Source organism: Chlorocebus sabaeus, chromosome 6 (assembly GCF_047675955.1).
Source record: "Chlorocebus sabaeus isolate Y175 chromosome 6, mChlSab1.0.hap1, whole genome shotgun sequence".
NCBI classification, from domain to species: Eukaryota; Metazoa; Chordata; class Mammalia; order Primates; family Cercopithecidae; genus Chlorocebus; species Chlorocebus sabaeus.
The window spans coordinates 56,295,937-56,308,307 of NC_132909.1; the positions used below are offsets into that span (position 1 = coordinate 56,295,937).

A 12,371-nucleotide genomic window follows, 5' to 3' on the forward strand; every position below is an offset into this window, starting at 1 on the left:
ATCCCCTGTCAGGACCAGCTTCCTCGACGGTCCTAGAGGGTTAATCTCTGGGCCATGTGTAGTGACTGAGATCGAGAAATAGCTGAAATATCTGATTACAGTCCGATTACGGTGCGTCTTCCGGGCAGAATCTTTGATGAGCTTCAGAATTAACGAAGCACACTACATGTATAAAACTTGAAGGAAAAAGGAGTTACCTCTATCCGGAATGTTGGCGCCGGTCGTCCGCGTCATCCGGGTGGAGGGACTGCAGGGGGTTTTGTTTGCATTTTCTTTCATCTGTAGTTTTTCACCTTTTTTTTTTTCTTGGCCTAATAATTAAAACAACTCAGAGCCTGCCCCAGCTCCTCCTCCCAGGCGTCACCACAGGGCCAGCGGTGACATTTCCTGGCTCGTGGCTTGTCGACCGCCGGCTGCTTTCCCACAAGTGCAGCTGGACTGGCGTGGAGGCAGCGCTGGGGAAGGAGGTGTCCTGGGAGGCCTGTGGATGCCGGCCCGCTTGGTTACTGAGTCCCTGGTTTGTACCTGGCCGTGCCGGGCCGCATGGCTGCCGTTCCACTTTTCCACAAACCCCCTGGCACTAAGGGCCTCGAGGAGAAGCATTTGGTGTGCGGCCCTCCTAGGAGCCGGGTGGCATTTCAGCCGGTGCACCCTGGCCAATTTCAGATACAAGGCCTCGCCCGGGGTCCAGTTCACAGAAACCTAGCTCATTCTGAGGCTTTGTTGGAATTGAGGCCCCACTGGGAGAAGAGCCGAACCTGCCTGCAAGTAGGCCTTCTGTGGCGTGAGTGGTCCCGGCCCTTGGGCCTGTGGGGCCACCCCCCTGCCAGGTGTATCCCTGAGCTCCCAGTCTCCCCAGCTCCATCCGGTGAGCGTGCGGAAGGGGAATGAGAACAGCAGCCCCCTCTTGGGGCGGTTGAGGGGATTGCTCGAGCCCATCTGTGGAAGGTGCTCCACAGCCCAGGCACTGGTGTTCTAGCGGGTGGCTTGTGGGGCCACCGTCTGTGTGGGCAGTTTAAGCTCGCCTCTGGGGTGACTTAGATTAAGGTCCTCTGAGGTTCAGAAGCAGTTTGGGCTAGCAAGGCTTTTTGTTTGTTTGTTTTTAGAGACAAGGTCTTGCTCTGTTGCCCAGACTGTAGTGCAGTGGTGCAGTCATAGCTCACTCCATCCTCAGCCTCCCAGGCTCAAGCGATCCTCCCACCTCAGCCTCCCAAGTAGCTGGGACTACAGGCACGTGCCACTGTGCCCAAGCTCAGTGAGGTTTTCTGTGTTCCCAGACACCTGTCTGGTCCCTGACACAACCTTCAGCCACCTGAGGACTGGTGGCATCCATTCCACTTCCCAGCGCCCTCAGGCAAGGGGCTCCGACTGCTGCCTGGCTCCGCCGTGGGCTGCCCATGGATTTGGTGGCAGGTGGGGCAGGGCCTGGCCAGTGCTGTTTGCTGCTTGTCATCCTTGCTCAGTAGGGACACCTTCAGGCGAGATGCAGGCTGGCCGCTCCCAAACGTGGCAGAAACCCACAGTGTGTGGTGCCGCCGTGCGCAACGCAGCAGGGGCCCTAAGTGGCTGCTGCTCAGGTGGCCCCACCTGATGTGTCCTGCAGCTCTCAACTGAGGCTGAAATGCAGACTCCAGGGCTGTTTCTGTCCTGAGTCCCTGAGGCTCCACCCTTGCATCCTGCCCCTGTAGAGAAAGGAAGCGGGGGACCCTTTGGCCGTAGGATTGTTACTGCTGGGCCCAGCATCCTCTCCTGTGTGGGGTTGTCAAGAGGACAGAGAGCCCTCTCTGAGTCCCTGCCTGCTGTTTCGGGATCCTGGGGGCTTCATTTAGGGTGTGGGGGCGCGTGGTTGCATGGGGGGCATGGGACCTCATGTTCCTCTATAGCACTTGTTGCCTTGTTCCTCTGAAAGGCCCCAAGTGTGGTGCCGGCTCCCTCGGTGCCCTTCAGCAGGAGCGTGTGTACTTCTGGCAACCTGTGGTGACATCGTTGGGTTAAATTGTTTTCTTTTTCTTTTTTTTTTTGAAATGGAGTCTCGCTCTGTTGCCCAGGCTGGAGTGCGGTGGAGCGATCTCGGCTCACTGCAACCTCCGCCTCCCGGGTTCACGCCATTCTTTTGCCTCAGCCTCCTGAGTAGCTGGGACCACAGGCGCCCACCACCATGCCCAGCTAATTTTTTGTGGTTTTAGTAGAGACTGGGTTTCACTGTGTTAGCCAGAATGGTCTCGATCTCTTGACCTCGTGATCTGCCCACCTCGGCCTCCAGAAGTGCTGGGATTACAGGCGTGAGCCACCGCGCCCGGCCAATATGTTTTCTTTAAGTCTGGTTTATCGAGGTATAATTTACATATAGTAAAATTCTCCCATTTTAGATGTAGCAGGTTTTTCAAATCTCAGCATGTGCTTTCATTGAGCCCTTTTGGAGGATGGCCAGTTTTTCTGTTTTTTCTTTTCTTTTCTTTTCTTTTTTTTAAGTCATGTTTCTTGGTGTTTATTTGTCTGAATAATTCCTGCAGAAGCCGTGTGGCTGGGCCGTTCTGCCATGAGCCTGTGCTGAGAATCGCAGCCCTCCCTCTCTCTCAGGACAGAAGCCAGCTGCTTCAGTGTGCTATGTGCCCCATTGCCTGGGAACTTTCTGTTCCTGGGGTGGTTATAGAGGGTCCTGCACCGGGAGTACTGGTGGCCCCACGGCGAGGTCCAGGGATGCAGGTCTTCCTCACAGTGGCAGGGGTGTGTGTGCCATCCACAGGTGGAGGAGATCCTGGATCCTGAGTCACTTGGTCAAGCCCCAGAAGTTGGCAGAGCTAGGACTGGAACCAGCTCTTTGTAAGCACACACCCATTGCCTGAGACAGGCATGACCTAGAAGCATGAGAATGCTTGATGAGTTTCGGTGCTGGGGATGGGAGTGCTTCATGGCTGCAGGATTCGGAACACGATTAGGGACAGGGTCATAGTGCATGGGTTTGCTAGCGGTTTTTCTTTTTTTTTTTTTTTTTTTTTTGAGACGGAGTCTGGCTCAGTCGCCCAGGCTGGAGTGCAGTGGCGCGATCTCGGCTCACTGCAAGCTCCGCCTCCCGGGTTCACGACATTCTCCTGCCTCAGCCTCCCGGGTAGCCGGGACTACAGGCGCCCGCCACCTCGCCCGGCTAATTTTTTGCATTTTTAGTAGAGACGGGGTTTCACCGTGTTAGCCAGGATGGTCTCGATCTCCTGACCTCATGATCCACCCGCCTCGGCCTTCCAAAGTGCTGGGATTACAGGCGTGAGCCACCGCGCCCGGCCGCTAGCGGTTTTTCTACCTGGTGTAGCCAGGGCTTGTGTTTGGTGGTTAGCCACGGCTTACTCCTCAGTGGGAGGTCGGGAAAGTGGAATAAGGAGTAAACAGAGGTTGGTGACGGGGTGGGTTTGGAGAGGCGCTGGTGTGTCTGGACAGGGTAGGGAGAGAGCTGCAGAGACCACAGTTTGGAGATGGACACACCAGGGTTCAGTCTCATAGCCTGACTGTGTCACCATGGGTGGGTCACTCCTCTGGGCCTCCGTTTGTCTGTCCATAAGATGGGGTTTCTGGCTGCGTCTGCTTCTCAGGCGTCAGGAAGATGAAGAGGGAGACAGCAGGTGCAGCACTTGACCTGGGGCCCGGCACAGCGGGCATTTCGTCCATTCGTTGTTGAAATGGTATTGGCTCCTTCCGGTCAATCTGGGCAAGAAAGTTCAGTGGAGAAAGGGAGCCTCAGACCTCGGAGGGCCCAAAGGAGGTTGAGGGTTCCTGCGATGAAAAAGATGTTGTTTGGCTTCTCCCGTGAGTGTGGCTCTAAGACCAGAGCAGAAAGTGTGCTTTCTCAGACAGCTCTATTCTTGTATAAGTGTGTGGCTTTCTCAGTGAGTGCACTTGACCTTGAATATGGCATCGCCTGTAAAATGAAGGAATTGTGCTTTATGCAGTGTTAGGCACTAGAACTTAACTGAGGCTGCATTTCGTTTGACCTGTTGGTAGGATGTTCTTTTTTTTAAGACGTAGTCTCGCTCTGTCTCCCAGACTGGAGTGCAGTGGTGTGATCTCGGCTCACTGCAAGCTCCGCCTCCTGGGTTCACACCATTCTCCTGCCTCAGGCTCCCAAGTAGATGGGACTTAGGGCACCTACCACCACACCCGGCTAATTTTTTTGGCATTTTTTAACGGGGTTTCACTGTGTTAGCCAGGATGGTCTCGATCTCCTGACCTTGTGATCTGCCCACCTTGGCCTCCCAAAGTGCTGGGATTACAGGCATGAGCCACCGCGCCTGGCCGGTGAGATGTTCTTTTACAGAAAAATCACTCCTTTCTCTCAAGGAAAAAGAATCTGGAGGGCCTCATCTGATTGCAAAGTAATACATGTGTGTTGTGAAGAAGTTTTTCCCAAGCAAGAGGACAGCGTTGCCTTGCTTGACATCCGCTGGGAACATGTGTGTTGGGCAACTCGACCTTTTTGCTGTTCTGGGCGTGTCCGCAAAAGACAGTAAAAGCCGACAGTATTGGTTTGGGGTTTGCAAATGAACTTCAGTGAGGAGGTAAATTCAAAAGTATGGAATCTGTGCAGAATGACAGACAGCTGTACCATTCTATGTTTATCCATTCATCTGTGGATAGATGTTTGGGCTGTGTCTACCCATTTGCTATGGGGAATAGTGCTGCTGTGAACGTGTGTGTGTGTGTGTGTGTATACATACTTGTTTGAGTGCCCATTTTCAGTCCCTCTGGGCGTATATACCTAGGAATGGAATTGCAGACTCATACAACAATTTTCTGTTTAGCTTTCTGAGGAACTGCCAAGCCGTTTTCCAGTGGCTGGACCCTGTCATAGTTCCACCAGCAATGTGTGAGGGTTCCTGTTTCTCCAGATCCCCAGCAATGCTTGTTTTCTGTTTCTTAAAAATTATAGCCATCCTTGTGGGTGTGGAGCTGTAACTGTTGAGGTTTTTATTTGCATTTCCTTGATGACCTGTGATGTTTCACATCTTTTCACATGCTTGCTGGCTGCACGTATCTCTTTCTCAGCAAATGTATAGATATATCCATTGCTCATTTTTGTTTGTTTTTTTCCTAGCTCTGTTGGCTAGGCTGGAGTGCAGTGGCGCCATCTTGGCTCACTACAACCTCTGCCTCCTGGGTTCAAGCGATTCTCCTCCCTCCGTCTCCTGAGTAGCTGGAATTATAGGCTCCTGCCACCACGCCGGGCTAATTTTTGTATTTTTAGCACTGATGGGGTTGCGCCACGTTTACGGGGCTGGTCTCGAACTCCTGACCTCAAGTGATCCATCTGCCTTGGCCTCCCAAAGTGCTGGGATTACAGGCGTGAGTTGCCCATTTTTGAATGCCTGTTGCCCATTTTTGAATTAGGTTGTTTTTGTTGTTGTGTTATAGAAATTCTTTATATATTTTGGATATTAAACTCTTACAGGGTATGTGATTTCAAATATCCCCTTTTACAGGTTTTTTTTTTTTACATTCTTCATAATGTCTGTTTTTTCAGCAGCATCTCACTCTGTTGCCCAGGCTGGAGTGCAGTGATGTGATCTTGGTTCACTGTAACCGTGACTTCCTGGGCTCAAGCAGTTCTCCCACCCCAGCCTCCCAGCTGGCTGGGATTACAGGCGTGAGCTGCCACACCCAGCCCTGATAATGTCCCTTGTTGCATGAACATTTTAAATGTTTATGACGTTCTATTAATCTGTTTCTTCTTGTCATTCACACCTTTGGTGTCAAATCTGTGACTCCATTGCCAAATCTGAGGTTGTGAAGATTTGCCCCATGTTTATTTACACCCATTTCATAGTTGTAGTCCTTATGCTTGGAGAGTTGATTCATTTTTGAGTGAACGTTCGTATACGAAGCGAGGTGGAGGTCTAACAGTATTCTTTTGCGTGTGGTTTTCCAGGTGTCCCAGCACCATTCACCGAAGAGACTGTTCTTTCACCATCGAGTGGTGTTAGAGCCTCGTTGAAAATCAGTTGGCCATAGATTTTGGGTTTAAAACTGGACTCTGAATTCTATTTCATTGGTCTGGGTGTCTGTGCTTATGCTGGTGCCATACTGTTTTGATTACTGTAGTTGGAAGGTTTTTTTTTTTTTTTTTTTTTGTCAGAGCCTTGCTCTGTCACCCAGGCTGGAGTGCAGTGGTGCAATCACGGCTCACTGTAGCTTTGACCTCTTGGGCTCAGGCAGTCCTCCCACCTCAGCCTCCCAGGTAGCTGGGACCACAGGCACGTGCCACCACATCCAGCTAATTTCATTATTTTTGTAGAGATGGGGTCCCATTGTGTTGTGCAGGCTAGTCTTTTTATTGATTTATCTATCTTTTTGAGACAGAGTTTTGCTCTTGTCCAGGCTGGAGTGCAGTGGCACGATCCTGGCTCACCGCAACCTCCGCCTCCCAGCTTTAAGCGATCCTCCTGCCTCAGCCTCCTGAGTGGCTGGGATTACAGGTGCCCCCCACCACGCCTGGCTAATTGTTTGCATTTTTAGTAGAGACGGGGTTTCACCATGTGGGCCAGGCTGGTCTCGAACTGACTTCAGGTGATCCACCTGCCTCGGCCTCCCAAAGTGTTGGGATTACAGGTGTGAGCCACTGTGCCTGGCTCAGGCTGGTCTTGAACTCCTGGCCTTAAGCGATCCTCTCGCCTTGGGCCCCCAAAATGCTGGAATTACAGGTGTGAGCCAGCGCACCCAGCCTTGTAGGAAGTTTTGGAATTGGCAAGTGTGAGTCCTGTAACTCTGTGTTTTTTTTTTTCCGTCTTCAATATGACTTTGGTTATTCTGTGCCCCTTGTGATTCCATATGAATTTGAGGTTTGACTTTTCCATTTTTGCAAAAAATTCTATTGGAATTTTGGTAGAGATTCTATTGACTCTAGTCATTTTTTTTTTTTTTTTTTTTTTTTTTTGAGACGGAGTCTTGCTTTGTCACCTAGACTGGGGTGCAGTGGCACAATCTCAGCTCACTGCAAGCTCTGCCTCCTGGGTTCACGCCATTCTCCTGCCTCAGCCTTCCAAGTTGCTGGGACTACAGGCACCCGCCACCACACCCGGATAATTTTTTGTATTTTTAGTAGAGGTGGGGTTTCACCATGTTAGCCAGGATGGTCTCGATCTCCAGACCTCATCATCCACCCGCCTCGGCCTCCCAAAGTGCTGGGATTACAGGTGTGAGCCACCACGCTCGGCCTTGAATCTAGTCATTTTTGAAACATCTTAGCAATATTAAGTCTTCATTCTATGAACAAGGAATGTCTTTCCACTTAATTAAGTCTTTAGTTTCTTTCAACAGTGTTTTATAGTTTTCAGTATACCTGAGTCTTGTACCTGCGTGCTTAAATGTATTCCTAGGTTTTTTTGGCTTGTTTTGTGTTGAGGCAGAGTCTCTGTCACCCAGGCTGGAGTGCAGTGGCACAGTCTTGGCTCACTGCCACCTCTGCCTCCTGGGTTCAAGCGATTCTCCTGCCTCAGCCTCCCAAGTAGCTGGAATTATGGGCGTGTGCCACCATGCCTGGCTAATTTTTGTATTTTTAGTAGAGATGGAGTTTTGCCATATTGGCCAGGCTGGTCTCAAACTCCTGATCTCAAGTGATCTGCCCGCCTCGGCCTCCCAAAGTGCTGGGATTACAGGCATGAGCCACTGTGCCTGGCCTTATTCCTAGGTATTTTATTCTTTGGAATGCTATTCCCTTTTTGGATTGTTCATTGCAGGTGTATAGAAGCACAGCTGATTTTGTTTTTCCTGTAGACCTCCTCTGTGGACAGCACAACCAATTTTTGTTTATTGATCTTGTACCCTGCAGCTTTACTGAATTTATTAGTAGCTTTAGTAGGGTTTTTTTGTTTGTTTGTTTGTTTGTTTGTTTTGGCTTCTTTGGGATTTTCTGTATATAGAATCATGTCATCTGCAAATGGAGGTTCCAGTTTGGATGTCTTTTGTCAAAGTCTTTTTCTTGCTTGACTGCTCTGGCTGGAACCTCCAGCAGAGTGTTGAATAGCAATGGAGAGAGTGGGCATCCCGTCTGGTTCCTGATCTCAGGGGAAGAGTTTCCAGCCTTTTTCCATTGAGTGTGATGTCAGCTGTGAGCTTTTTGTAAATACCCTTTATCAGGTTAAGGAAATTCCCTTCTAGAAGAAGGAAAAACATGTTTTCTCCACTTACAACATTTCTGACACCAAATGTGTGTGTTTCTCGGACATTACAGTTCTCCAGTTCTCTTCAGACCCCACCTGGGGGTCCTACAATTGAATTCAGTGTTGTTATCCACGACCTGGAGTTAGCGCAAGCTCCCAGGTTAAGAGCCCAGTTTCACAGGACAGCCCCCACTTCAGATGGCAGTCGCAAGTCCCCGACTGCCATCTGTACTCAACCAGCCATAAACTGGACGTTCTCCCTCCTTATGTTCAACAGTTCTCTATAATGGCTCACAGAACTCAGGAAAACATTTTACTTCCGTTACTGGTTTGTCGTAAAGAGTGCAATTCAGTAATGGCCAAACCTTGCTACATGGGGCAGGGTATGTGGGAAGGGTGCCAGTGTCCCCGGCCCTCAGACAGGCCAGGCTGGAAGCTCTCGGAAACCCTTTGTGTAAGGTGTTTATGGAACCTCCATTGTGTGGGCATGATTGATTAAACCATCAGCCATTGGTGATTAAACTAAATTTCCAGCCCCTTTGCCCTCCCTAAGAGGTCAGGGGGTGGGGCTGAAAATTCCAGCCGCGTATCACATGATTGGTTCCCCTGGCAACCAGCCCCCATCCTGAAGCTATCTAGAGGCATTCAGTCACCAGGCATCTCATGAACGCATGTAAAGATGCTCGTATCACTTCCAAGATTTCAAGGATCTTAGAGGCCTTTGTGTCAGGAACCCAGGACTAAGACCCAATATTAAAACAAAACAGGCTCCTATCACCACCATCTCTCAGAAAGTGTTTTAGCAGCTTGGTGCCAGGACTAGGAGTAGAGACCAAATGTATATATTTCTTACCATGTCACACCTTCTTTTCCTAGCTCGCTGAATGTTTTTCTAAATCATGAATAGGTGTTGAGTTTTGTCAGATGCTTTTATCTGTCTCTATTGAGAAAATCATGTCGTATTTTTCTTCCTTTTATTAATGTGCTGTATTATGCTAATGGATTTTCACGTAGGAACCCCCCGCCGCCTTGCATTCCTGGGATAAATCCCTCTTGGTTATGGTATATAATCTTTTTAGTGTACTGTTGGATTGGGTTTGCTAGTATTTTGTTAAGGATTTTTGTGTCTGTATTCATAAGGAACGTTGCTGTGTGGTTTTCTTGTGGTATCTTTGTCTGGCTTTAGTATCAGGGTAAGGCCACCCTCATAAAGTGAGTTAGGAGGTATTCCCTCCTCTTCTAAGTTTTGGTAGAGTTTGAGCAGGAATGGTGTTTGTTCTTTGAATGTTCCGTAGAGTTCGGTGAACCGTCTGGTCTTGGACTTTTCTTTCTGGGAAATATTTTATTTCTGATTCCATCTCTTGTTATCAATGTGTTGAGATTCTCCACTTCGTTTTTTTTTTTGAGACGGAGTCTCGCTCTGTCGCCCAGGCTGGAGTGCAGTGGCGCAGTCTCGGCTCACTGCAAGCTCCACCTCCCGGGTTCACGCCGTTCTCCTGCCTCAGCCTCCCAAGTAGCTGGGACTACAGGTGTGCCCACCACGCCTGGCTAATTTTGTTTTTTGTATTTTTAGTAGAGACGGAGTTTTACCATGTTAGCCAGGATGGTCTCGATCTCCTAACCTCATGATCTGCCCACCTCGGTCTCCCAAAGTGCTGGGATTACAGTCATGAGCCACTGCGCCCAGCCCCACTTCTTCTTGATTCAATTTTAGTAATTTGCTTCTAAGGTTATGTCTTATCTGCATTATCTAGCTGGTGTATAGTTGTCTATAGTATTCTCATAATTCTTTTAATTTCTATAAGATTGGTAGTTCCCACGTTTATGTCTGATGTGGGTTATTTATGTTCCTTTTTTAAAATACTAGCCAAAGGTTTGTCGATTTAGTTGATCTCTTCAAAGAAACTTGATTTTGTTGAATCACTCTGTATCTTTTATTCCCTGTTTTATTTCTGTTCTTTTTCCTTCTGTTAGCCTTGAGTTTAGTTCTTTTTCTAATTCCTTAGGGTGTAAAGGGAGTCACTGATTTGAAGTCACTCTTATTTTTGAATGTAGGTGTTTACACCTGTACATTTCACTGTGAGCACTGTGTACACTGTATTCCATGTGTTCCGATATATTGTGTTTTGTTTCCATTATCTCAAAAGTACTTTCTAATTCTCTTAGTGACTTCTTCTTTGACCCATTGGTTGTTGTGTTTGTTGGGGTTTTTTCTCCAGACAAAATAAATAGGATACATAAATAGATACCCAGATACAAGAGGGAACTTATTGGGGGAAGAGACTCGCATGATTGTGGAAGCCGAGAAGTCCTGTGACAGGCCACCCGCAAGCTGGAGACCTGGGCGGCTGGCAGCACAGCTCCCCCAAGCTCAGACGCCCCCACAGCAGGGAAACTCTGGTGTAATTCTCGCTCGGAGGTCGAAGGCCTGGTACTGAGGGTGAGGCCGGAGTCCTAAGGCCACAGAGAGAGACAGGCAGATGGAGAGACTGCCGTCCCTGACTTTTTGTCCCTTTAGAGACAGATCGCCATTTCTCTATCTTTTTTGTCCCTTCTGGGACCCAACCAGTTGGATGGTGCTGGCCCACAATGAAGGTGAATCTTCCCTACTCAGCCCACTGACTTACATGGCAGTATCCTCTGGAAACACCCTCGTAGGCACACCCAGAAATAATGCCTTACCGGTTCTCTAGGTTCTTTTTTTCTTTTTTCTTTGTGATGGAGTCTCACTCTGTCACCCAGACTGGAGTGCAGTGGTATACTCTCAGCTCACTGCAGCCTTGACCTCCCTGGGCTCCGGTGATCCTCCCACTTCAGCTTTCCGAGTGGCTGGGACTACAGGTGTGTGCCACCACGCCCAGCTAATTTCTTTTTTCTTTCTTTTTTTTTTTTGTAGAGATGGGGTTTTGTCATGTTGCTCAGGCTGGTCTCGAACTCCTGGGCTCAAGCGATCCTCCCGCCTTGGCCTCCCAAAGTGCTGGGATTATAGGCATGAGCCACTGTGCCAGGTCCTCTGGGTATTTCTTAATTCAGTCAAGTTGACATCTAAAATTAAAGCCTGTCATCTGGATTTGGTTCTTCTTTCTTCTTTTTTCTAACTCACTGTTCCTTTCTTTTCTGTAGCAGATATGTGGATGTGTGTTTACTCGTCCGTGTGTCTCTACCATGCAAAAGTAAGTGCAGGACCAGGGTTCTGCTTTTGTTCTCAGCTGGCATCTAGCATGGAGGTGGCACTTGTTCAATATTTATTAAATGAGTACTAAATGAATGAACGAGATTCATTCCAGAGGGGTAGCCCTTGTACGTCCAAATATCAGAAAACCTACTGGCACAACTAGTGAATAAGTGCTGCCACCCTCCCCCCACCTCAACGTTTTTAAGAAGGGAGGTGAAATTCACATGAAATGAAACGAACCATTTTAAAGCACACAGTAAGTAAAGTGGCCTTTAGTACATTTGTGGGGCTGTACTACTGCCGTCTCCTTCTAGTTCCAGAGCAGTTTCATCACCCCGGAAGGAAACCTTGTGTCAGTAAGCAGTTGTTTCCCGCTCCCCGCCTCGCCACCGTTCCTGGCAGCCACTGATCTATATTGTGTCTTGGTGGACGGGCCCATTCTGGCAGTTTCATGTAAATGGAGTCATACAGTACGTGGCGTTTGTGTCTGGCCTCTTTCCTTCTTTCTGCCGTGTTTGTGAGTTCATCCGTATTGTTGCATGTGTAAAAACTGCATTCCTTTTCATGGCCAAGTGCCACTCCACTGTGTGGCTGTCCCACACTTTGTTTACCCATTCATCCGTGGACGGCCATGCAGGCTGTTCCCATCTCTTGGCTGTTATGAATAAGCACTGCTTTGAACATGGCTGTGCGTGTATGTGTTTGAGTACCAGGTTTCAATTCCTTTGGGTATACAGTTTGCCCTCCATATCCATGGGCTCCGCATCCTTGAATTCAACCGACCACAAACAGAAACTATTTGGAAAAAAAAATCCACAGAGTTCTAAAAGGCAAAACGTGAATTTGCCAGGGGCCGTTGAATCCACGGGAATGCAGTGATGTGTAGGCATTGTATTCAGCATGATGAGGGATCTAGAGATGATTTCAAGTATATGGGAGGGTGTGCATGGGTTATGTGCAAATGCTACTGTTTTATATAAAGGAATTTGAGCCTCTGCAGACTTTGGTATCCAAAGGGTGTTCTGGAACCAATCCCTCACAGTTCTGAGAGA

The 12,371-nt window shown here is 48.8% G+C and overlaps 1 protein-coding gene across 2 annotated transcripts in view; it reads left to right on the forward strand.

The window, feature by feature from the left end:
- Positions 1-12,371, forward strand: part of MLLT1 (MLLT1 super elongation complex subunit) — a 76,923-nt gene that overhangs the window by 21,386 nt on the left and 43,166 nt on the right. The gene's annotated exons all lie outside the window — the stretch shown is intronic.